This window comes from Lemur catta, chromosome 2 (genome assembly GCF_020740605.2).
Source record: "Lemur catta isolate mLemCat1 chromosome 2, mLemCat1.pri, whole genome shotgun sequence".
NCBI classification, from domain to species: Eukaryota; Metazoa; Chordata; class Mammalia; order Primates; family Lemuridae; genus Lemur; species Lemur catta.
The window spans coordinates 51,761,485-51,786,069 of NC_059129.1; the positions used below are offsets into that span (position 1 = coordinate 51,761,485).

The 24,585-nt window shown below is 46.7% G+C and overlaps 1 protein-coding gene across 1 annotated transcript in view; it reads left to right on the forward strand.

The window, feature by feature from the left end:
• PTK7 (protein tyrosine kinase 7 (inactive)) overlaps nt 1-24,585 on the forward strand; it is a 58,992-nt gene that overhangs the window by 523 nt on the left and 33,884 nt on the right. The gene's annotated exons all lie outside the window — the stretch shown is intronic.

Consider the following 24,585-nt stretch of genomic DNA (forward strand, 5'->3'; position numbering starts at 1 on the left):
GCGGGGACGCGTTTCCAGCCTTTACAGTTTTCCCGGCCTGACCCGAGCGTCTGCTCGAGAACGGCCGGGAGTTGCCGGCTCCCGGGACCAGGTGGGGAGTTTTCTTTTCCGCGGAGAAACAACTACCCGCCCTGGGGGCGGGGGGGTGCGGCGGGAGAAACGAGTCACCCCGGCAAGCTCAGTCCAGGTGAAGGCGGCCGGCTTGGGGCCCGATGCCCGGCCGACCTGCAGAGCGCGCAGCTTTGTTACCCACTCCGCTCCCGGCTTCCCTCCTCCAAGTTCCTGGGCAAAACTGGGACTCCAGAGAGCCCTGCCAATGAGGGCAGAAGAAGGGAAGAATTAGGGGTCGCCCCTTCTTCTCTAGCTCACGGGCCGGAGCCCTGAGCCCACTTCGTGCCAGGGTCGAATCCGGGAGGCAGAGGGTCCCAGGCTGTCGCGGTGACTAATGTGTAAAGGCCGCTGCCAAAATCGGGCATGGCCGAGCTGCAGAGGTGCGGACGGGGTTTATTCTGCTCCTTCCTGGATTAACATCCTATCTGTCCTAACAGAGGAAAGGAAGTCTCTCTTTCTTAGGGCAGAAAGGCAAAAAGAGCAAACTCTGGCCTTTCTTGGAGGGCCTCAGCATTTTGATGAGGGTGTGGCCGCATCTCCAAGGCAGACAGACCTCCGTCCCCCCAGCTATTATTTCCTGGTTTGATCACACCTAAGAGCCTCCACTGAGGTGTTGAAGTGCCTTACAGGAAAGCACCCAGCTACCTGCACGTCCCAAACAGCCTGGACTGGAAATAAAGCCTCCCATCTTCCAAAACACAAAATCTTTGGTGGTGGTCCTCAAAGTAGCTTTCTCGCGGGAAACTCTGTCCAAGGGACTTGTCCCTAGCTTATCACTTTCCCCTTCCTCTGGAGAGTGGCAGCGGGGAGGGCAGGGGTCGGGAATTGCCTTTTCTAACATCTCCAGTTGTTGAGGAGTTTTCGCACTGCTGGAATCAACGTCTCCCCATCCCCAGTTGTAAAAGGAGAGGTAAATGTAGCCCCGGAAAGAGAACAAGCTCTGGGGATTCAGTAGAGGTGTTTCTAGAGTAGCTCTGTGTTTCCTGTGTGTGTGGTGGTTATTGCTCATGGCAGAATCCACATCTGCTCCCAGAGGAAGTATGGAAGTTTTTTTGCACAGCCAGCATGGAGGCCCAGCCATGTGGGTGAGCTGCCCAAGCTCACAGGCCTCTTGGGTCGTCTGGTTGGGTTTTGGTGTGTGGGCTGCCTGATGTGGCTGCCTTCACTGCTGCTGTTTGGAGTTCTGGAGTCAAGGGGAGATTCTGGTGGAGACAGGGCTCTTGTTCAGCCAATGCTAAATCCCAGATTCTTCCATGAGAAGATGACTCTGATGTTAATGATGTTAATCTGGTGGAGGGTGTTTAGCGGAGGGGGAGTCCTGTGGGGGGAAGTTAGGGCAGGCTGACGGCTGGGGACAGGAGCTCTGGAATTCCCTCGGGGTTGGAGGGGATGTCTTATGCTCAACAAAGGAACATTTTAATGAGAGCTTTAAATCAATTCCACCAAATGTGCCTTGGTGTGGAACCTGTCCATGTGCTGTAAACAATTTCAGCCGGGGCTGAGGTGCCTGCCGTCTTCTAGTGAAGTCCTGGGACTCAGACCCACCCCCAGATGCATGACTAAAGGGAGCAATGACTTTATAATAGATCACAGTAGATTTTTCCGTCTCATTGTTTAACTGTGTAATTAACTGGAGTTGTAGTGAGACCCCACTGTTAATAAGGCTGGAGTAAGGGACCAAGGCTGGCTAGGTTTGTGGATTAGACCATTTTGAAGTTTGAGTAATTATGCTGTAAATGACTGTGTTACTTTCCAGACTTTGAGATCCCTGTTGTGATAAATATGGTGGAGGAGGAGGAGAATGCTTGAGGTTTCAAATCTGAGATTCTTAACCCCAGCTGCTTGAATGGTCAGTTGTGGTCACTACCCAGCCCCATTCCCATCCCCCTCCCTGGTTTATTTTCTCCAGACTCTTGTTTGGGGAAATTGAGTCGTCACATCCTGAGATAGGGATAGGATATCTTGTAGATTCCTCAAGGCTCTGCAGCCTGTAATTCAGGCCGAGGCGTTGCTTTTATTAGTGATGGCTTTTCTCAGCTGTTGGGCAGTATGGTGAGAGGGGAGGGGTGATCCTCACATCACTTGCCAAAGGATATACTCAAACACCTGGCGTTCAAAGTACCATTGAGTGGTGGATGGAGCTCAGGCTATGGAGATGAAGTACAGTCTTTCCTCAGTGTCCTCGGGGGATTGGTTCCAGGACTTCAAGGATGCCAAAATCTGAAATAAGTTTAAGTCCCTTATATAAAATGATGTAGTATTTGCATGTAACATAGGCACATCCTCCCGTATACTTTAAGTCATCTCTAGATTACTTATAATACCTTATACAATGTAAATATTGTGTAAATAGTTGTTATATTGTATTTTAAGAACTGTATTATTTTTTATTGTTGTATTGTTATTTTTTTATTGTTTTTTTCTGAATATTTTTGGTCCTTGGTTGGTTGAATCCATGCCTGTGGAATCCGGGGTTAAGGAGGGTGGACTGTATTTGGCAAAGCAGCAACTCAAACTCATTGATGGGCCCTGTGGCCCTGGGCAAATTTCTTGACCTCTCAGTTTGCCTCCTCTGTAAGGTACTTACTTCTGGGAGTTGTGCTGAGAATTAAATATAAAGAAGTATATAAAGAGCCTCTTCTTTGGTCTTTTCTCTTCTATCTTCAGCTTCACAATCATTCCCAACAATAAACATTTTCCACCTACTGGAACCCTCCATTCCAGTCCAGCTGGCCTATTTGCCATCTCCTAAAACATACCTGGTTTCTCTTTGACCTTTTGGGCCAGAGAGAACCTTTCTTTCCTCTTGGGCCAGTCCTGGTGTGTATTGCCTTTTCCCGTCTCTCTTTTTCCCAGCGCCACATCCACTTCCTCCTTGAAGCTGTCTTGTCTTTCCTGCCAGAAAGTGGATGCCTGGACTCTGTCATTCCTAGGGCACCTTCCATATTTTTTGCCCTATTGGGTTTTAATTTACTGAAGGGCTCCTGCTATAGAATTTAGTACAGTACCTTATTTATAATGTGTCCTTACCTAGGTTTATTAAAAAGGTGAATGAACCTTTTGGGGGTAGGGCAGAGTAATTAAGGGCAAAGTTAAACATCCCCTTTGCATCCTAGACATTTGGAGTCTTTTATGCCCTGTCCAGTTTTTCTGGGTTGGAATCGCCTGTTGTTACTCCTTGTGCCTGCTCTACCATGACCGAATCAAGGGATTAGACCTTCCTTCCCTGTTTCTGGGCTGGCTGTTTTTGGTGGTGGCTTTTCCGAGTTTTGATGTGGCAGGGCTTTTGGCTTTCTCCAAGTTCTGTGCATGGGCAATGGCCTCTACATACGAAGCTGACTTGCTTTTAAAGTCTGCAGCTTAAAAACGGGTGCTGAGGTTCCCTCCTACGTAGGGGCCTAGATTATCCATTACTTCGCTACTCAAAGTAAGGCCCAAAGCCAGTGGCATCAGCATTCCCTGAGAACGTGAATCAGAATCACAGCCTGCATTTTAACAAGATCCCCAGGTGACTCTGCACCCCACAGTTCCAGAAGTCTTGGCCTAGGCATCCCTCTTTGTACAGAAACTCAAGGTACAGAGCTTTCTTGTTGCAGCAGTATCAATTAGGGGCCCAAGATCTCTTACAATATTTGAGTATTTGCTTTAAATAACTTAGTTCATGTGGCCACTCTTTGGTGTGATGTGTTCACTTAAAAATTACCTCACTTTGCATTTAATTTGAATTAGTTTTTGCCAAAAAATCCTTGTCCATTAAATGTGTGACTCTAGAAAGTTTGCAACATTAAATGTGACGTTTAGTTCCTCTCAGAGCCTCAGCTTTTCCTAGAGGAGTGTACATGTCATTTCATAACAAAAGCCAGCGGAGAAACTGGATTTGTTAGGCAGAAATTTCGTCCAAGGATGACTTTTCAGGAATACATTTGGTTCATAAAGGGAGACGCGTCTCTGCTAGGCTTTGACAGTTGTAGTGTTGTTAGTCTTTGGAGCATTTCATATTCTGGAGTGAGGGGTTTTGTGTGAGTTTGTGTTTAAGCCAATGCAGCTTCTGTGAGACTCGTCTGGGATGGAGGTTGGCCGGTTCAGACTCTAATATTTGAGCCAAGAGCAGTTTGGGGCCAGGGATTTAGTCTTTGGTGTTTTCCTGATGGAAGAAAGGGTCATTAAACAGGGTTGGATGTCCTTGGCCTGCATCCCTCAACCTCCCCTTGCTCTCCCTAACCTCAGTAATATGCCTCTGTGCAGCTGTGCCCGGGCACTACCCCTGGCCAGAGCCACATGATAGGGTTATAGGCTTGGGGTATGGTTACTGGCACTGGCCCTAGCCTTCCTTGCCTTGGCTAGGAAGGCTAGGGCCGCCTGCCCCTTCCCTGATTCCTGCTCTGGCCCCCATCTGCATGGTCCTTTTTCTTGGAGGTGTGGAAGTTCTGCCATTGTGGCTGCATTAGAGTCCTATCTTGGGGTTCTCTGAGTTCACTGCTGAGTGCACAGTCAGCCCTGCCGAGCCCCCTGGCACTTTGGTGGAGCTGGCGCGGGAGCTGCCACAGCTAATCAGCGGTTTGAGGAAGCCCTCTGTAGTATGTCACTTTTTCCATCCTCTTTTCTTCTCTGCTTTTAGGCCATTTTCCTCCCAGTAATGTTACACAAACAGCAGTGGGGCAGAGAGGAAGCTTGCTTTGAAGGGCTGATACAGCAGGCGCCTTTCTCCTCATGCTACTTGGTTTTGCATTGCCAGGCTCTTGTCTCCCTGTGTGCATTAACTGAGGTATGTTGAATGAGTGCACAGGGGACTGGAATGTCATCAACCAAGTGTCCTGCAGATCCCAAGCTCCTGTTAGAAGCTTAGGCCTTGATAAGCAGGGTGTGCACTCGCTGGTGTGGATATATACGTAACTTCTGAAAACTAGATCCCAAGACATGGGGTAGGGATTTTGAGTCACGGGTTAGGAAGGTGTAGATATGTGTTTCTCAGAAATGTATAGCGGAGAGGGTAGTGGGAGGGCGGGTAACCAGAGGTATTGGTTAAAATTTTAGTTTCCTGGGCCTTACTGCAGACCTGCCCATCACAGTCATTGAGGGAGGGGCCGTAAAATGTATTTTATTTTCTTATTTGTTATATTTGTATTTTTTGAATAGCCAATCCAATTACATCGTTCAAATTTCAAAAGTAAATTGCATTTATAAAGAGCTTCCTAGGAGATTCCCACCTACACTCAAGTTTGAGAACCACTGGGCAGCTGTAAGAATTTGTCAGTCTGAAGTGTATGGTGTTGAGAAAGAGGGTGGCATTAATACTGAGGGGCTTCGGAGGGAGTCCAGTCAGAGGGTTTGAGTGTCTTCTATGGGTGAAGCTCCTCAGCACACCATTTGGTAAAGTGCTAAGTAGGGTAGAACATTCCAGAATGTGTGCAACAGTTAAATCTGAGACTCAGAAGCAAATGGGGAGTGGGAGGGCTTCAGGGAGGAGAGAGGGCCAGACATTTCTATTTTTTTTTTCTTTTTTTGGTCTCACTTCCTTTTTTCTTTTTTTTTTTTTTGTCCCACTCACTCTCTCCCTCTGACTGAGTCCAACATTTCTAAGTAGGTGTAGGCAGCAGTGACTGCCTCAGAATGATGGGAAAACTTGGGTGGTTCTTTTCTAATATCTCACAGCAACCATGCATGATATGAGAAGAGACATCTATGGATCTGTGATGCCAGGTTTTCTGTCTTCTGGTCTTGGCTCAATTGCTGTCTAATCACATGACCCTGAGCTGGTTTATTGACTTTCCTGAGTCTCAGTTTCCTCATCTGCACAATGCAAGTGGTGCTGATCCTTGCCCCCTGCCCCCGTGAAGCTGTGATGTAATGCTAATGCTCTTCAGCCCTGGAGATGGTTGACCCCCGGGAAGCCACCCTGCTGGTTAGCCCTAATGACTCTTGCCGAGACTGTCCTGGCCCTTTGTCTCTCTTTGAAGTGTTAGCCTTTCTTTGCACTCTCTACAACGGGTTTGCGGTTTGTGAGGGCTCAACAAAGTCCCCCTTGACTGGCGGCCTTAGAAATGGTTCCCTCATTCACAAGCACAGGTTTTCTGAATGGGTCTCAGTGTTCCTGCAGTAAATGTGGGCACAACCACTTTGCATTTCCTGGAGGGGAGGTTCCCTCCTTTTATCTCCCAAGGTGGGGGTAGTCAGTGCTGGTTCAGGGCCTCCATCCCCACCCCCCCCCCCACAACAACACTGAGGTTCTTCCAGGGAGTGGGGCAGTAAACTGTGCTTCTTGCAGCCTAGGCAGACTTAATGATACCCAAGGGAAGGGTTTCTCTCATCACTGGGTGGCTGTGGGGGTTTGCACAGTCAGCAAATCTGTATAACTTGTGGAAGTTTCTGTCTGGGCCGTGGGGAGGTTCCTGAGGTGCTGGGTGATCAGGGTGGAGGGCTCTCCTAGGCGTGGTTATGGAGGCCAGAGTGGGCACCAGCATGCACAGGCCCCCCTCCAGGAGACACACTGGCTCATTTTGTGTCTCCTTCTTGGGTGGGCAGGGTGGGGCAACAAAGAGAATGCTTGTCTGCTTTTGGGACTGCTGAGGTGTCCCAGCATCTAGCTCATACAGTGCCTTTGTGCACATTAGAAGTAAGTGCCCCTTCCTCCAGGTGGATACAACCCTGCACCAGGGCTCAAGGCTTTGGCTAGTGGGAGTTCTGGCAGCGTTTTAGTATTGACACTTTGGCCAGGCATCTTAAGCAGTGCACAACCTGTACAGATATACATGACTGTCCCACTGGAATGAGGGCCTTACAACGATTGGCTGTTTGTTTCTCAGCTGAGAAACAAAGGCCAAGAGGATTTTGGTGACCTCTGTTCTAACGTGTTTTAGATTAGCCCTTCTCACTACAGTCCTGCCTCCTATGGTGGTGAGGTGGGGCACTGCTGCCTGACACACAGCAGGAGAAGCCTAGGAAGCTGAAGCCCCAAGACTGTATCCACTCCTCATTGTGTATCTGTGGCTGCTGAGGTCTTGGCCTGTTTCTGGGCTCCTCTCCCCACCAGAGGGTTTTGCTGCCTCACGGATACAGGCCCCTCGCTCTCTGTGGTGACTGGTGCAGAAGGCTGGCTGAGTCTCCAGGGAAGGGTGGGCTGCTCAGAGTTTATTTCACATTTTATTAAGGAGCTTCAGATTTTCCTGTCTCCTCTTTCCTTGGGGACACCAGAGCCTCCCATGGCCCCAGGCATTCCTGGTTTAGAGGAACTCCTGCAAGAGAAGCTGTATCCCCTGTCTCAAAGGTGAGTCCTAGGTCTTAATGGGCTCTAGCTGTGGGTGTCCTGGTGCCGTCCATACCTCTTGAGGCTGAGGAGGCACCTGGAGGAACACGGGGCTCAGAGCAGAGACACATGGACCCTGCTCCCACATTTGCCCCAAACTGCCTGGATGACCAGGGGCAAGTCCTATCCTCCTCTCCGGGTCTCAACTGGAGGACAGAAGACTTTGAAGGGCCCTTGCCATAATGACTTTTGAGACTGACCCAGTGTGGCACCTCCAGCCGTTTCTCCTACACCTTTCAGGCTCTCCTCCTCGCCCTTGGTTTGGGGTGAGCATTTTAATCTGAAGGCTGTGTTTTATTTTGAAGTCTCTAGTGCGTGGGCACAGATGTGTTTAGACTCGACCAACTGGTGATGTGGGTATTAGGGTGCAATTCCCTGGGTGCAAAGGGGAATGGAAAGGTTCGAGTAAATTGTGGAGAGGTTTGGGAATGAGTTCTTATGGAGGGAAAAAACACAAGAGATTTTATCTGAGTAAGAGAAGGCAGAAGTGTTTACCTGGTCAGTCCCCTTTTTTTCTTTTGCACAGAAGAGAGGCTTAAAGTTGGAAAGAAGGGGCTGAGTGTAGTTTGGGAAAGCCTGCTCTGTAATAACCAACAACGGCACCCTGCTCTGTAGTTTACTAAATGCTTTTACTCACACCAACATTTGATCCTATCAACAAGGCTCAGAGGTAGGCAGAACAAGAGCGGTGTTTTTGGGCGGTAGGGGTAGCATTTGATAGGTAAAGAAACTGAGGCACAAAAGTATGATCTGCCTAGCACTGCAGAGCCGGTAAGGACTAGAGCTGAGACCAGAGTTCCAGTCCCTCCTGCGCTCTCGACTTAGAGGCCTTGTTTGTATATCCACCATCACTAGAAGTTATGAAATGTTACACACACATGCCTTTGAGGACAGTAAGCATGGGGGAGTGGATTTTGCAGATGAGACAACTCTCTTGGTGGGTTCAGGAGCAGTCCTGCTAGAGTCGGAGGGTGGAGTAACCTTTGTTGATCTTTCCACATATGGAGTATATCAATAATTTATACATGGAGAGATCTTTTGGGCTCCGGCATTCCAGATTGCCAATTCCACACCCCCCCAACTTTTGTTACAAAACAGCAAGATTAAGATTTTCAGTGGCCCATTTGGAGGCTTGTATACATCTTAAAACTTTTGAAGAATTAATTGTCAGAGTATTTATAGTCTAAAAATTTAGAACACTATCCCTGAATCCCCATGGTTTGAGCTTTTCTTAGGAACCCATGAGTCCTTAGCCGCCTCCTCCTGGTGCTTCTGGAAGGTCACGGGCAGCTACAGGCCCTGGCTTGTAGGTGTGCTGCCACATTCCAGACCGCTGCTGCCTGCTGGGAGTTGAGAGCCCGTAGGTGGTAAAAGAGTCATCCCGCAGTGGTTAATAGAGTTTGCCACCTCTAACTACTTTTGTATAGATAGAGGTGCCCACACTTGGTGCTCCAGGCCCTGGCACATAGTAGGGGCATGGTGATTTAGGTTTCTCTTCAATTTCTGGCTTTGGAGTTCAATCCTTTAACCCTCACCAGTGTTCAGAAGAGGTTGGACCATGACATTTGACATTCTGGGAGATGCAGGCTTTTCTGTGCCAGGTGTATCTCCTTGTTGCTGAACTGTCACCACTCTTGGTGATCCTGCTTGAGTTTGTTCTTCTGCTTCAAAAGTTCTCAGCTTCCAACATGGGAGCCTATATTTTGTCACTTTAGGATACAAAGGGACAACTCCAGTGATCTGATTTCGTTGTTGCTCACTTGTTAAGAAAAAAACAGCAAAGCGGAGCTCTTTCCCTTTCCCGGCTTGGAGAACAGGGAGAGAGGCTCCGTCAGGTCAGCAGGTCCTTAGAGAGGTGATATGCTAGGGTGGCATTTGAGATCCGAAGTTCATTTCCAGCCATCTGAAAAACAAAATCAGTCACAAAGAAAACATTGTCTTGCAGCCTTAGGAAAAAAAAAAAAAGGAAATGCTGTTGGTCTTGTAGTTCCAGCACTCGGAGCAGATCAGTCCATCAGTTTGGTTAATAGCAGGTTAGACCAATTGTTAAACTGGCCAATTAAAAAATGTCCAACTGGACAGCAGCTTTTGAGTCTGTGATCTGGGCTCCTCCTCTACCCCAGGGGTCCAGGCTTCCTGGAGTTAGAGTTGAGGGGAGGGGGCTAGGCTGGGTCCTGGAGGAAGATGTCTCTCTCTGTCTCTCTCTCATCTCTCCTTCCCTTTTTGAAAATTCCTTCTTAGAACAAAAGGCTTTTATTGAGTAAATGCCTGCACCCTGTTTTGATGGGGTACCCTGGGTTGCTTGGTGTAATGGGGGAATGGAGTGGGGAATTCGCCCTTTATTTCTGTCTGTGTCAGAGGCTGGGGTGCTGTCCCTGCTTCTTGGCCTCCTGTGTCTTCTCCTACCCTCTTTACCTTTGTCTGAAGAGCACTTGAAGACAGTCTGAGAGCTCCCGTGGAGACCGCCAAGCTGGCCTGCTCAGGCAGCAATTTTAGGCGAGTCTCTACTTGGGCTTTCCCGAGAGACTCCCTTTTCCAGGCTGCTCCACAGCTACCGACGGTGACCCAGAAAGGGGCAGGAGAGCGCAGGCACAGCCTAGCCTGGGCGCGGTGGCACCTCTCTGCCCCTTCCCACCCGGCTTGGATCAAAGGCGCCTCCTCAGGGAGCAGGGAAATACCTCTCCCAATGGCCCCACCAGTGAGTAAACAGCCAGGGCCTCTCACAGCTTTTGAAGCGTGGTGCTTCGGCCTGGAGGAATGCAGAACATTTCATTTTAGGGGCGGACTTGGGTTTCCACTGCTTTCGGTATTTGCAAATTTAAAACAAATGCCCTCATTTAGCAGCAGGCAGGCTGGGCAGTAAACGAGGGCTGTTTAAGGGTGTTTATGATGGTCACAGGTATTTGTGGAGAGAAGGACCCCAGCAGGTTTAGGAAAAGATAGAGGGTTTATGGTTAGGTGGGTTGTACAAAGACCCCAGCCAGGTCTCCGGTGGATGGTTGTTGTTAGGTGGGCTTTGTCATAAAAAGCATTGCCGCCTCCTGCCCCCCAGGAAGTATCTCCTGGCAGACAAAGGAGTTTGGGATGGTGTTTATCCCCAGGGGCTGATGGTAAGGGCCCTGTCCCTCTTGCTTGGCTGCCAAAGTGTCAGGTTTCCAGTGAACCCTTCCTTCTCCCACTCCCAGGACTTGAAAGGCTCGTTAAATGTGCTTTATATATAACAAGTTGGCTGAGAGGTTCCCCCTCACTTCCAGCCAGTTTTGCAAGGAAGGAGCTAGGGAAACCTGTTTTCCTTTTGTTGTTGTTTCTGGAAACAGGATCAGTGAAGGTGCAATTGAAGAAAGACCCTGATTTTAGGGATCAGCCAAGCAAGTGTTATTTGCCTTTGATGGGGCAGCTTTAACCAAGAAGTGTCTGTCCGTCTGTCCGAGGCCTGGCTGCCCCCCACCTTTTCCCCTCCCTCCCAGGCAAATTCAGAAATTTGTTTAGGGACTGAGTTCTGGCTCCACAGCTTTCTGGCTGAGAGAACCTTAGACAGTTCACTTCGCCTCTGTTGAGCCTCAGTTACCATCTTTTGTAAGATGGGGATAATAATACCAATCCCATTAGAATTCTGGTAAGAATTAAGTGAGATAGTACTGTATTTCATCGATTCTAAGATGCTCTTTCTTTTCACATTTTCACGTCTTTGAAATTGGGATGTAACTTATCATCAATTACGGTAGCCCTCCCTTATCTGCAGTTTTACTTTTTCTGGTTTCAGTTACTCATGGTCAACCATGGTCTGAAAATATTAAATGGCAAATGCCAGAAATAAACACTTTAAAAGTTTAAAGTTGCACACCATTCTGAGAAGCCTGATGAAACCACTCGCTGTCCCCCTCTGTTCCATGTGAGATGTGAATCATCCCTTTGTCCAGCTTATCAACTGTCGCAATATTGCAGTGCTTGTGTTCACGTACCCTTTATTTTACTTACTAATGGCTCCGAAGCACAGAGTAGTGATGCTGGCATATTGTTATAATTGTTCTGTTTTATTTATTATTAGTTATTGTTAATCTCTTAATATGTTTAATTTATAAATTAAACTGTATCATAGGTATGTATGTATAGGAAAAAACAGAATACAGGATTTGGTACTATCCTTGGTTTCAGGCATCTCCTGGGGGTCTTGGAATATATCCCCCAAGGATGGGGGGGACTGCTGTATATTGTATTGTGTCTTAGTTCAACAGGTACCATTTTTCCTTTTAGTGAATATAAAGGTGTATCTTAAAATCAATGGTGTCTGCAAAATTCAGTGTATGTGAAGGACTTAGGTCTGTGATCTAGTGAATTCTCAATAAAAGATGGTCATAACTTTGATGAGAGTGATTAACTTGCAGGCCTATTTTTGCTTCCCATCCACCAGTAACTTTCAATAGACACTCTTTTCCATTTAGTCAGGCACATAAATAACAAATGATGCCTAAGGCATAAGGCATCATGCTAAGTATCGTGTGCATGTGTGTGGGGTTGGGGACTTTAAGTCCTCAGAAGGCAAGACATGTCCAGAAGGGGAGAGAGATGTCCTTAAGAGGGAAAACGGTCTGTTGTGGAAAGAACAAAATGACTCTCTGATAGCAGAGTCTCCATTTCAAAAGGCTGAGCTGTTCCTGGGGGGAAACTGGAGATTCACTGCAGGAATGGATTGTTGATAAGCGTGTCAAGACAGAACCAGAAGGGAGTAATTAATAAGACAAGGGTGCAGAGAAGGCGCACAGTCAGTGTCTGGAGCTGAGGCTGGAGACAGGTGATGGTAGCATGTTCTTCCCCTGGCAGCACAGGTGTGTGGGGTTGATCCTGACTTCATGGAGACAACTGGTGCCATTTGTTCTGTTTCGTGCCAGCGGAATGCCACCTTTCACCCTTCAGGTCACAGTAGCCCAAAGGCCAGGAAATTGTTTTTTTGATGGAGTTCTGGTTCATTTGATGGTGAGTTGGATTGCCAGTGGGGTTGGGGTTAGATAGTGGATGAAAAGAAAAAGGTATGTCTTTTTTGCATAAGTAGCAAGAGCAAAGTTTGTTGTTGTTTTTAAAACAGACTGCTGTGTAGGTTTGTGTTTCAAGCCTTCCACATGTTCACTTCTATAGGCTTAGGCACTCGACCTTATAGGGGTTTCAGCGTGCATTCTTTCTGCATTGTCACCTAGAGTTTTAACTCTTGGTAGGTGTGCCCAGGTAGGAAAGGGGCTGATTAATGGATCAGCCAGAAGGCAAGAACTTAAGAGGCCCAGGGGCTGGGAGACCCAGCTCCTCTATCAAGTGAATGCCCTTCTTTACTTCGTTTGGCTTCCTATAGGAGTGTCTTGAAGAAGAATAAGGTATTGTAGATAATATGCCTCGAACAATCAGGAGGAACAGTGTTGCAGTGTTAAGAAAACTTTCAGTGCTCTTTTCTTGAAAGCCTTGGATGTACTGCTAAGGGCAGTTTTGATGATGCACAACTTATTTTTGGAGGCCTTCTAAAATACAACGTGAAATTCTTTTCTCTGGGGAGGTTGATCTTCCTATCTTCTCCGTCCTGTGAGGATTGAAAGAGGCAGTGTTTTCTTTCATACCAAGTCAAACAACACTTTGAAGCCATTTTTATGTCTAAGGCACTCAGGCAGATACCTGTGGGCCCTCATTTGTCCTGAGTTAAGCCAGCTGCCTAGTTTGGGTCTTAAGCCCTTGATTCTGTATTTACCTCCGTGACCAGGAAAGCCTAAAGAGAGCTTGAATGGACCTTCGTGGGTCTCCTGCCAGCACCTGGTCTCGTGGGTGAAGATAGTGGCGGCTGAATTAACAACTGCCTGTTCTGGGCCAGGCCGCTGCCTCACCCAGGGAGAGGTGTTGATCAGGCTGACAGGGCAACAAATCCCCCTGAGCCCCAGGTTGGAAATAAATTAGTTAAAAGTTGCTTGTAGACTCCTGACAAATTGCTTTCAGTTTTTGCTGCCAAAAGAGAACTTGAAAACAGGGTGTAAATTGGGTTATTTACACTGCCTCTGTTTTTGTTGCTTCCGTGAAGTTGGGGAAGGAGGGCGAGGATCCAAGTGAGCTTTTCAGGTTCTCAGTGGCTGAGTTCCTGTGGTACCTGGCATCAGGTGAAGTGGGGGTGGGGAGGGGGCGTGTCCTGGGTGAGGTGCCCTTGAATGCCGGATGTGTGCTGACCGAACAGGCCTTTGAGGTTCCTGGGACCAGCCCCTTTCGTTAGATCAAAGAAATACCTTTTGTTTTTCTGCTCACACTTTCCTCTGCCCTAGAGCCAGTGTCATAGAGAGGTGCAGATGTGAGGGTCTGCACCCTGTTGTTGGGGTAGTGGGTGGAGTCGGGATGGGGTGGGGAAGGGCAAGGGTCTTCTCTTGTGCTGTGTACTCCTGTGCTCTGTTCCCACTGCCCTGGATGTGCAGGGGTCTGCCCAGGCTAGCCCGGGCACTCGGGGCTCTGCTGGGCTGTGTGCCTGCCTGCCCAGTAGGGCCCTGCCTGAGCTGGGCTGTAAGCCGGTGAAACCAGCCACACAAAGACGGATTTCACTCCAGGCTAAGTGTTTTGTTGCTGAATCATTTGCATTCATTAAAAGTAGTGTAGGGTGAGTGATATTTAAGGCCACACGAGTTTGCTGGAGGCTGCTGCGTTAGAACCTCATTAAGAATTCTTGGGGCTGGGGAGAGCATGGGCACAGCTCATTCAAAGCTTACTTAACTTCTCTGACTGCCTTGGGCATAGGCCAGCTACTAAAATATGAAAAATGTTTGCCCAGCAGCCCCCAGAGCTTGGCCAGACTGCCCTGGCCAAAGAAAACACACAGTTCATTATTTAGCCTCCTCCTGTGCTCCCCGCTTGTATTTCTTCCTCCCCTGGGATCTTGCTGAGTTAGGGGCACAAGGTGGGGGGGGGCAGGAAGGCCCCTACATCTTTTAAGGAGAAGCTGAGCCTGAAGCAAGTGCTGTCTGTATTCCCTCTACCCTACCCACCTTCCCTGGTTTATTTCACCCATTCCCTACTGGTGGACTTTAGGTTTGTTTCTCAGGGTTTCCTATTTTAAACAATGTCACCACAAATATCCTTATTACCTGTCTTTGTCCTTGTGCTTGTGTATCTGTAGGATAAATTCCTGGAAGAAGAGTTGCTCTGCCAAAGGATATGAACCTACCAAAATTGTATACAAGATTTTGTATTTATGTTATTTTTATGAAGAGGGAGGGAGTGGGTCAAAGTCTTGTCTGTCCTTAGTTTTCCCACAAAGCCTAATGCTGCCCCAGATGCTCAGTGGAGCTCAAAGAAGTCTGAGCTTTAAGTGTATCCATCACTCAAACATTGTACATTGTGTCCTTTAAGTAATTTCTCATCATCCACCCCCTCTCACCCACATGATGATTTCTTTACCTAATAAAACACTGGGGATATATAGCAGGCAATGAGATGGACCAGGTCTCTGTCCCCAGGGAGCTTACCATTCAGTGGGAGGGCTACCATTTAAGAAAATGTATACTAATAATTACAATTGTGATCCTTGAGATGGGAAAAGATTTTAATATTAAGGGTTGCCATGTTTGATGCTATGTTAAGAAATCTATACTTGGGAAATATAAATGAGTGAAATTTATTCAAGAACCATTAGAATGACTGGATAGAGCAGTAACTATTAAAAACAATTGAAATATAGTTGTATCACGTGGTTTTGAGGGGAAATTTTGAAAGGCACTGAGGAAATAGAACCTGTAATGTATTATAGACTGTCACAGAGCCAAGGAACAGATGGACAGCATCCTGTATGTGTCACCAAGTTGATACATCCTTGCTTCTAAAGGCTGACAGTACAGAAAAGAAAACCATCCTACTTAGAAATGTTGATATAAAAGTCTAATATAAAATACTGGCAAATTAAACCTAACACTATGTTAGAGGATAACAGACCATAAACAAGTAAAGGATATATTCCAAAAAAATGCATGGAGAGTTTAATCTCATATAATTCATCAAAATAAGAAGTCAGAGGAGTCACACTATTCTTTCAATAGAGGCAAAAATGACACCAGATAGAAATTAACACCCATCCCTGATTTTTAAAAAAGTGTCTCAAACCACAGCCAACCTTATACTTAAAAAATGAAATATAATGCTGTTCTCGTTAAAATAAAGAAGTCACTACATTAAAATAATAAAGGCACTACTATTTAACATTCTGGAAATTCTAGCTGAAATAATACTGTAAGAAAAAGAATAACAGTCAAAGTTAACATTCTGTACAGATGGTGCCGTTTTTTACATGGGACACCCAATTATGATAGAATTTGCTCATTTGGCCAAATATAAAACCCACCATGCATATCCCAGAAGGTTTACTGCTCGTCAGCAAGTAACCATTTAGAAAATACAATGGAAACATTTATCCATTCACAGAATCAATAAAAATAAAACAAAATACTGAGGCATAAACCAATATAATGGGAAAACATCGAAGTAGTCAATAAATACCCTTCTCCCTTCTGAGTTCTAAACCAATTGAGGGAGTGGGGGGATGGAGGGAGAGAGGGAGAAAGGCAGACACACAGGGACTGACAGATGGAGATCAGAGTATCACTTTTATTAATGATAAAAGTGAGGTTGAACAACAGGCTTTAATCTGAAGAGGATAAATTTGTTTCATTCATCCCTGAATTAGGCAAATTTACCCCCTTGTCATAGCAGTGCTGGAAGGTGTGTGTGTGTGCGCGCGCGCGCTTGTGTAGGCTACCTGTATAAAATGTGTGGTGTCTGTAGGTCATGCTGACCCCCCTCCAAATGGGGGGGGGGGCGGGGGGGGAGGCAGGGTCAGAGCCAAACATACTCAATCAGACATCACCCTCCTCTGGGTTTGTGGAAGGAGGTAGAGTCAGGCCAGAAGTAGTGCTTCAGTGATACTCCCCTCTACCTGGAATGAGGAGGAATTGTTCTTAAAACTTTGTTCTCTGAACTCACATCCTTAACCTTTGAAGGTTCTGGGTGCCTGGGGCTGTGGCTCTTCCCTCCAGGGAAGGGATGGGGTTGTCTGTGAGCTATTCCTGCTTCCACCTTCACTAACCACACTGTTCCTTTGGTGGGTCCTTCTGGGACACCTGGAGAACAGAGTAGACTTTCCCTAGAAGGCTCTCAAATTGATCAAACCGGGACAATGTTTAAATGAATTTCAAGGCAACTTTGCACCCAAGGGTGAAAGTTCACTCCCTATTTTTCAGCCCCAATCATAGGCAAACACGCCTGGCTGGCTGGCTGGCTGGCTGCCTGCCTTCCTTCCTTCCTTCCTTTTTTCCTTTTTCCTTCCTTCCCTCCCTCCTTCCTTTCTTTCCTTCCTTTCTTTTTTGAGACAAGAGTCTTGCTCTGTCGCCTGGGCTAGAGTGCAGTGGCATCACAGCTCCCTGCAACCTCAAACTCCTGGGCTCGAGCAATCCTGCTTAAGCCTCCTGAGTAGCTGAGACTACATGCGAATGCTACCATGCCTGGCTAATTTTTTTCTATTTTTTTGTAGAGAGGGGTCTCACTTTTGCCGTAGCTCAGGCTAGTCTTAAACTCCTGGCCACAAGTGATCCTCCCGCCTCAGCTTCCCAGAGTGCTAGGACTACAGGCTGAGCCACCATGCCTGGCCAAACACATCTTTCTTCCAAGAAGTTAAATAACAATTTAAAACAGGAACCTTCACTGTCTTGTTTGCTGCTGTATCCTCAGCATTCAGAACAATGCTTGGCACATAGTAGGCATACGATAATTTAATGACTGTTGGAAGGGGGTAGTAAAGGAACATATAATGCAGAAAAGGTCTTATATTTCTGATCTTATTGAATACAAATTAGTAAGAGAAAAGTAACAAAAAATAAACAAGAAAAAACTAGGCAACAAAGTTGAATAGAAAATGGACAATAAGAAATTTAGCTAACCAGTAAATATGACAGATTGCTTCGTTTTGTTAAGGAAAAATTAAGTATCTCAAACAAAATGCTAATTAAAACAAAGTCACTCAGAGTGAAAAAGATATTAAGCATTAATGTTGTTAAAGAAGCATAAAGTGGTGCATCCTTTTGTTGTTGTTGTTTGAGACAAGGTCTCATTCTGTCACCCAGGCTGTTGGAGTGCAGTGGCGTCGTCATAGCTCACTGCAACTTCACACTCCTGGGCTTAATTGATCTCCTGCCCCAGCCTCCCAAGTAGCTAGGAAGGGCTACAGGTGTGTGCCAGCACACCTGGCTGATTTTTCTGTTTTTTGTAGCGATGGAGTCTCACTCTTGCTCAGGCTGGTCTGGAACTCCTGGCCTCAGGAAATCCTCTGGTCTCGGCTTCCCACAGTGCTAGGATTACAGACATGAGCCACAACGCCCAGCCTTGGTGCATCCTTTTTGAAGAGCAACTTGTCATTTATCAAAAACTTGAAATTGTATTCTCTTTGGAAGTCATCCTATAGAAGGAAGCACTCTTATTAGTGTCCCTAGGTACCTGTACAGAGAGGTTCAATTGGAGTATTCTTTATAATAGCAAAAAAATTGAAAACCATGTGAATGCCCATTCCTAGGGTATTGGATAAATAGGTTATGGGTAATTGATGTAGTGGAATAATAGCAGTTGAAATGAATGTGCTAGAACCATGTAAACAGGCATGGAAAGATACCCGTGATTAACTGTATAGCAAAAAAAGCAAGTTGCAGAATAGCAGGCGTAATAGATTGAATTTTGTCCCCCCCAAAAAGATAAGCTCCATTGCCTGTAAATATGATTTTATTTGGAATTAGGATCTTTGCAGATATAATTACGTTAAGATGAATTCATTAAGGTGACCAATTGTATATCACTGTTGGTGCCCGATGAGAAGAGACTTAGATACAGACAAAGGAAGATGGCTATGTGATGGCGGAGGCAAAGATCAAAGTGATGCCTCTTTAAGCCAGGGAACACCAGGGATTGCGGGTGGCCATCAGGAGCTAGGAGACGACAGGCATGGAACGAACTCTCTGTCAGAGCCCTCCAGAGTGAACCAACCTTGCCAGCACCTCGATTTTGTACTCTGGCCTCTAGAACTGTGAGAGAATAAATTTCTGTAGTTTTAAGCCACTGAGTTGTGGTAATGTGTTAGGACAGCCCTAGGAAGCCAATAGAGGAGGTATGGCATTATCCCCTGCCTTCTGTGACTGCCACTGCTTCTCTTTCCATGACAAAGAGCTTCTTCTGGCAACCACCTCCTTGGAAACAGGGACTCACTGTGGCAGTGATTTGTTGTTGGGGGACAGCTTGAGGAGGGTAAATTTATATTTCACCTCCTTTGCCTCCCTGCCCCAAACCAGTATTCTAGTGGCTTCCTATACTTCCCTCTCATCCTTTAAACCCTGAGCATCCCAAGTTACTCCGGTTCTCTGACCCTGCCTTGTCCTTGTAGTTCTGACTTGTTCTGTTTGCCAAGCCCCGTTCCTTCATAAAACCTTGTGTTGAAGACCCTTCTTCCGGGATTCTTCCCTGATCCCTTATCCGCGCCCCCCCCCCCCAACTTAGAGGCTTCTCTTATGCACCATTTTCACACACCCATCATTCCGTATAATAACACAGGCCTAGGGATTACGATAGGCTTTCCTCTGGAGCTAGATGACTCCTTCGTTTATCACTGAACAGCTGTGTGACTTTTAGCAGGTTGCTTTACCTCTCTGTGCCTCAGGTTCCTCATCTGCATAAGGGGGATGGTAGTACCTACCTCATGGGGTGGGTGTCAGCATTAACAAGCTAATATGGTTAAACTGCTTGGAATTGTGCCTGGCACCTAGTGAGCGGTCAGTAAGTGTTAGCTATTACTGTAATTACACGTTTACTTGTCTGACTCCCCCACTGAACTGAGACACTTAAAGGTGGTAATTGTGTGTTTTTCTCTCTTTATCCTCAGTACTCTTGTGGAGTACTTGGCACATGGTAGGCTCTAAATAAATGTTTGTTGAATTAGTAATGATAATTAATGTAATTGCCTACCAGGATCCCATATTGGGCTTTGATCCTACTGGTTCCACATCGTGTAGGAATAACATCGCTGAGTTTTCTGGCTCAGTGAAACCACCACAAATCAGCTTGTGTTTCCTGAGCACCTCCCGTGGGCCAAGGCTCCTGTAGTGGAGGAGATGGACGAGTGTGAGGTCAGCCGTTGTCTTCAGGGAGCTTAGAATCTAGCAGGGAAGACAAGGTTGTGAGCATATGAAATGTTAAACAGCAGTATTAGGTTTTAGTAGCCATTTATGGGAGCAATAGAAGGTCTAGAGGATGTGTGTTCATAGTTGGTGGCACATTGTTATCTAACTTCTGTCTTGTTTTCTAAATTTATCTTAGAAAGCTTCTTGAACTTTTTTTCCCTTAAATGACAGATTTAGAGGCTTCATAAGGTTCAGATTTGAATTTTTTTTTCTTTTATGTATACTTCCCTCAGTAGATACATAACATCTGGTTGTCTCTCTGGAATTAGCAGCCATCAATCATTGCTAGATCCATTATTCATTAGGTGGTAGTAAAATGATGACATTCTATTTATTAGCTGGAAATGTCTATTTAAGACAAACCTCGGCCACATATGGTGGTTCACTCCTCGAGGTCATGGCAGGAGGATTGCTTGAGGCCAGGAGTTCAAGACCAGCCTGAGCAAGAGGGAGACTTGGTCTCTATAAGAAAACAGAAAAATTAGCTGAGTGTGGTGGCGCATGCCTGTAGTCCCATCTACTCAGGAGGCTGAGGCAAGAGGATTGCTTGACCCCAAGAGTTTGAGGATACAGTGAGCCATGATGATGCTATTGCACTCTAGCCCAGGCAACAGAGTGAGACCCTATCTCAAAAAAAAAAAAAAAAAAAAAAGTGAAAATAAATGTTTGATTCTTTACCTGTTTTCAAAACAATGAGTTGGTTTTCTAGCATCATTCAAAGGTGGCCAATGAGTAGCTTTAGGCTTTTTGTTTTAAGCATCATTATGAACTCAGGTATTTTAAACTTATTTGATGTTTTTAAGTACATGTGGTTCTTACCCTTATGGATGCTTAAATGGTCCTGTCTTTTTGACTGGTAGGAGTCTCTTCAAGCTGGCCCTGTACCTTTTGATGAGACCCTACTAGTCCTTGATCGTTTCCTTGTATGGTGAGATGGAGTTCAAGGCTTATCTTGTACATTTCCTGCCCCGAACCTGGAATCAGCCACTTCTCCAAGGAGAAAGGGCACAAATTTTTGAGGACATTGGTACAATATTGCCAAACCATTTTCCAGCAGGAAATTATTGTAATTTATACTACTTCCTCCAGCAAAGTAGGAGGACCATTTTCTCCATATACTCAGCCAGTGTTGAATGTTATTTTTAATTTTTTTTCTCTCTCTCTCTCTCTCTCTCTCTTTTTTTTAGAGATGGGGTCTTGCTCTGTTGCCCAGGCTGGAGTGCAGTGGTGTGATCATAGCTCACTACAGCCTCAAATTCCTGGGCTCAAGTTATCCTCCTTCCTCACCCTTCTGAGCAGCTGGGACTATAGGCATATACCACCACGCCTGACTAATTTTTAAATTTTTTTTAGAGATAGGATCTTGCTATGTTGCCCAGGCTGGTCTCAAGCTCCTGTCCTCAAGTGATCCTTCTGCCTCCCAGAGTCCTGGGATTACAGGTGTGAGCCACCTAGGCCAGCTGAGGTGCTTCTATTTTGAACAGCCTCTGGAGGGAGTAGATGAAACTATGAGCAATTGCTAATCTGCACCCCTATTAGGAACACAAGCAGGGCATTGCTTGGAGGTGCCTAGGGCAGACAGAATGCAGACAGAATGTTGCCTGAGCTAGAGTGCAGTGGAGTCATTATAGCTCACTGCAACGTTAAACTCCTGGGCTCAGGTGATCTTCCTGCCTCAGCCTCCTGAGTAGCTAGGACTATAGATGCACACCACCATCCCCAACTAATTTTTAAAAATTTTTGTAGCAATTGGGTCTCACTGTGTTGCTCAGGCTGGTCTCCAGGCCTCAAGTGATCTTCCTTTCTTGGCCTCCCAAAGTGCTAGGATTACAGGTGTGGGCCACCGTGCCGGTCCAGCATTTTGTACAAAAACAATACAAAAACAATAAACAGCTTGTCCAAGGTCTTCCTCTTGATAAGCGAGGGAGTGGAAGTTTGAGTGCAGACAGTCTGACTTCAGTCTGAGCTCTTGACCGCATCTCCATCCTGCACTATATGCTTGGACCTTAAAAGCTGTGTAGTTCTTTAAACTTCCCAAAGACATTTCATCCAAGGGAGGGTGCGAAGCTGCGCAATACAGAGCAGGTGTTACTAGCCTGTTTTACATATGGGGAAACTGAGGCCTAAAGAACAGGATGACTTGCTGAGAGCTAAGTCTAGGATGCAGGTCTTTGTGCATTTGATAGCTGGCATGCATTTGGCATCAAAATCAAACTCTTTGAACTGTTTAGGAACAGTATTTCCCTTAGACAGATACAAACAGGTGTTTTCATTTTCCATTTGAGAGGGCCAAAACCTCCATGGGTCTGGTGGACACAGGGTTTTACCTCAGGCCTTTCCTGGTACAGTTGTGTCTGTCTGGCACTAGGCTCTTGAGGGCTGGCCTGAGTGTGGGCCTGTCCTTGGGATCTCACAGTGTGAGTCCAGGCCTGGCTCTTCCTGGAAGCTGAGTGCTTTGCCCTTGCTTGAGGAGCAGCAGACCTAAGTTCCAAAAGCAGCAGGATTGCTGGGTCAGGGGTTCTGGAAAAGTTGGGTGGAAATTGCCCTGCTGTCGTCTTACTCCTGGCCTAATGGCTCAGACCATTTTAGATGTCAGGAAGTATAACAATACGGCACATTTATCTCGGTGAATAATGCATGAGCCCAGGGAAGAAGGTACTGTACTCTTCCTGGTGAATTATTTACCAGGAGCCTCTAATTTGAGGGCTGTTCATTATAAATGATCTGAATCTGGTATATATAGAGCCTCCTCCCCTCCCCTCTCTCCCTCCGGCCTCCCACCTACAGACAAGCTGCAACCTTTTGTGTCTAGTGTCACCGTGGGCAGTCCTGAGGCCTACGGTCGGGGTCATAGGAGGGGTGGGCAGGGCCCCCCTAGTAGAGGTACAGGACAGACCTGCCAGGGGCAGCTGGGGTAAATGTGGGGCTCTGTGTTTGCATGCGTGTATGTGCACATGTGTGTGCTCTTTGTCTGTCTTGTCCCTTTCTCTGTGTCTCCCTGTGACTCATGTTATTCAGTGTTTGTCTCTCAGTTTGTCTCTATCCTTGTCTCTCTGCCTATGGATTTCTCACCTTCTCCCTCTGTCAGGGTCTAGGGTCTCACATTGTCTCTTTCTCTCTTAGTCTCTCTCTCTCTCCCCCCACCCCCCCACCTTTCCCTGGTCCCCTCATCTCATCTCCCTGTCTCCCCCGTCTCTCTGCGTGACTTTGGAGGTCTGTAAGGGGCACCCTCTGGAATGGAGGCACAGCCGGTTCCAGACTTAAGTGAAGCCAGATCTTGGTGCCTTCCCAGACCCTGACTTAGAGATCGACGGAAAGTAGGCACGAAATAAACTTTAAGTCTTTGTCATTTTTTTGGCTATTCAGTTCAGTTATTGCATCAGCTCCTCTTAAGAGCTCTTTCTTCGGCCTTTTGTATATCCTTTATGTTTTATAATGTTTTCCCTCCAAGTAGGTCGTCCTTAGGCTTTAGGCATCTGGTGATGAGTTTGCAAGATTCTGGTGCTTTTAAAAATAAATTACAAGGACTTATTTCTGTCCTTTATTCATTGGTTTGTATTTTTTTCATCTGTTGTTATTGATTTGGAGACTGAAATACTTATTTTGCTATCTTTAGCTAGCATGCTTTTTCTAAACTGCTGATTTTTTAAAAGTATTACTCTTTTTTGGCTATTTTCCTTAAAAATAAAGGAACAAATCGTTAGTAATCCAGTTACGAGATTAAATAAAAGAATAAAATTAGTGTTTGCCTGATGAGAGAGTTTATATTTTAAGCAGTAAAATGGGGTTTATAAGGAGTCCGGTAAGTATTTGGGAAAATCTGATGGTTTGACTCCAACTGAGCAGCTGGCCTGCCTTCCCCTACTTCCTCCTCTGTCCGCTTAACCCAGGCCACTGACCCCAGACCCCACACCCCCGGCCTCACTTAACAGCACGGGGCCAGACTTTGTTACCCCTGAGCAATACTTGGGCGGCGATCTTGGCTACAGTTAACTACTGCAAGGTATTTTCCCCTCCTCTCCTGTGCATTGTCGTCGTCAACATTTTCCTAGCCGTGTTGGTAGCAGAGGTGGCTCTCTGGTGACTGCAGGAGTGGATCTGTCTTCTGGGGGAGGCAGTGGGCACTGTGCAGAATCCTGCCCCCATGGCCCGCCTCCTCCAGCCTGGGTCCAGGAGTGCACCCCTGCCTCTTCACTCCCGTGGCTCTTCCAGCCACCTTCCTGCCTCCTCCCTCAGTCTGGAGTCTTCTCTCTGTGTCCCAGCTTGGGCCTAAAGTCTGGCCTTAAAGACCCGGACAGAGCAACCCTTTCTAAGACCCCTCCCTGGAGAGAAGGACAGGTTTCCAGGAGCAGCTGTTGGTCAGACAGGTGGAGACGCTCTGCCCCACAGGAAAGGACGGCTGGGGGGAGGGGGCCCTGCCTCGTGAGGAGGGGACAGCCAGACTGCTGAGGGGCACATTCACCTCCTGCACACGTGCTAAACATTGCCGCGTGTCCCTGGGTGTGTGGCGAATGCAGCCTGCCGCCACCACAGGCTCTGCGAGGCTCGTGCTTTCCACATCACAACATAGCAAAGTGATTTCCTCACATTCCCCGCTCTTGTCTGCTCCGGGAAGTGGTTTGCAGAGCACTTCTAAGTAGAAAAGTATGAGACTGACTTTCTCTTATGCCTTTGAAACCAGCTGAGGTCCAGCCTCTAGTGACTTTTTGGGCTTGGGGAAAGGACGAAGGGGAACAGGAGAAGGTGGTGTGTGTGAGTGAGAGAGAGAGAGAGAGAGAGAGAGAGAGAGAGAGAGAGAGACCAGGCTCTGAGGACACCAGAGCAGTGGGAAATGGGAGTTGAGGGGGTATGTGCGGTGATGGAGGCCAGAGCAGGGTTTCGGCGGCACGCATAGAGGAGGGCATAGATTTAAAGACTGATTTTCAAACTGTGGATAGCTCTGTTCAGCCACTT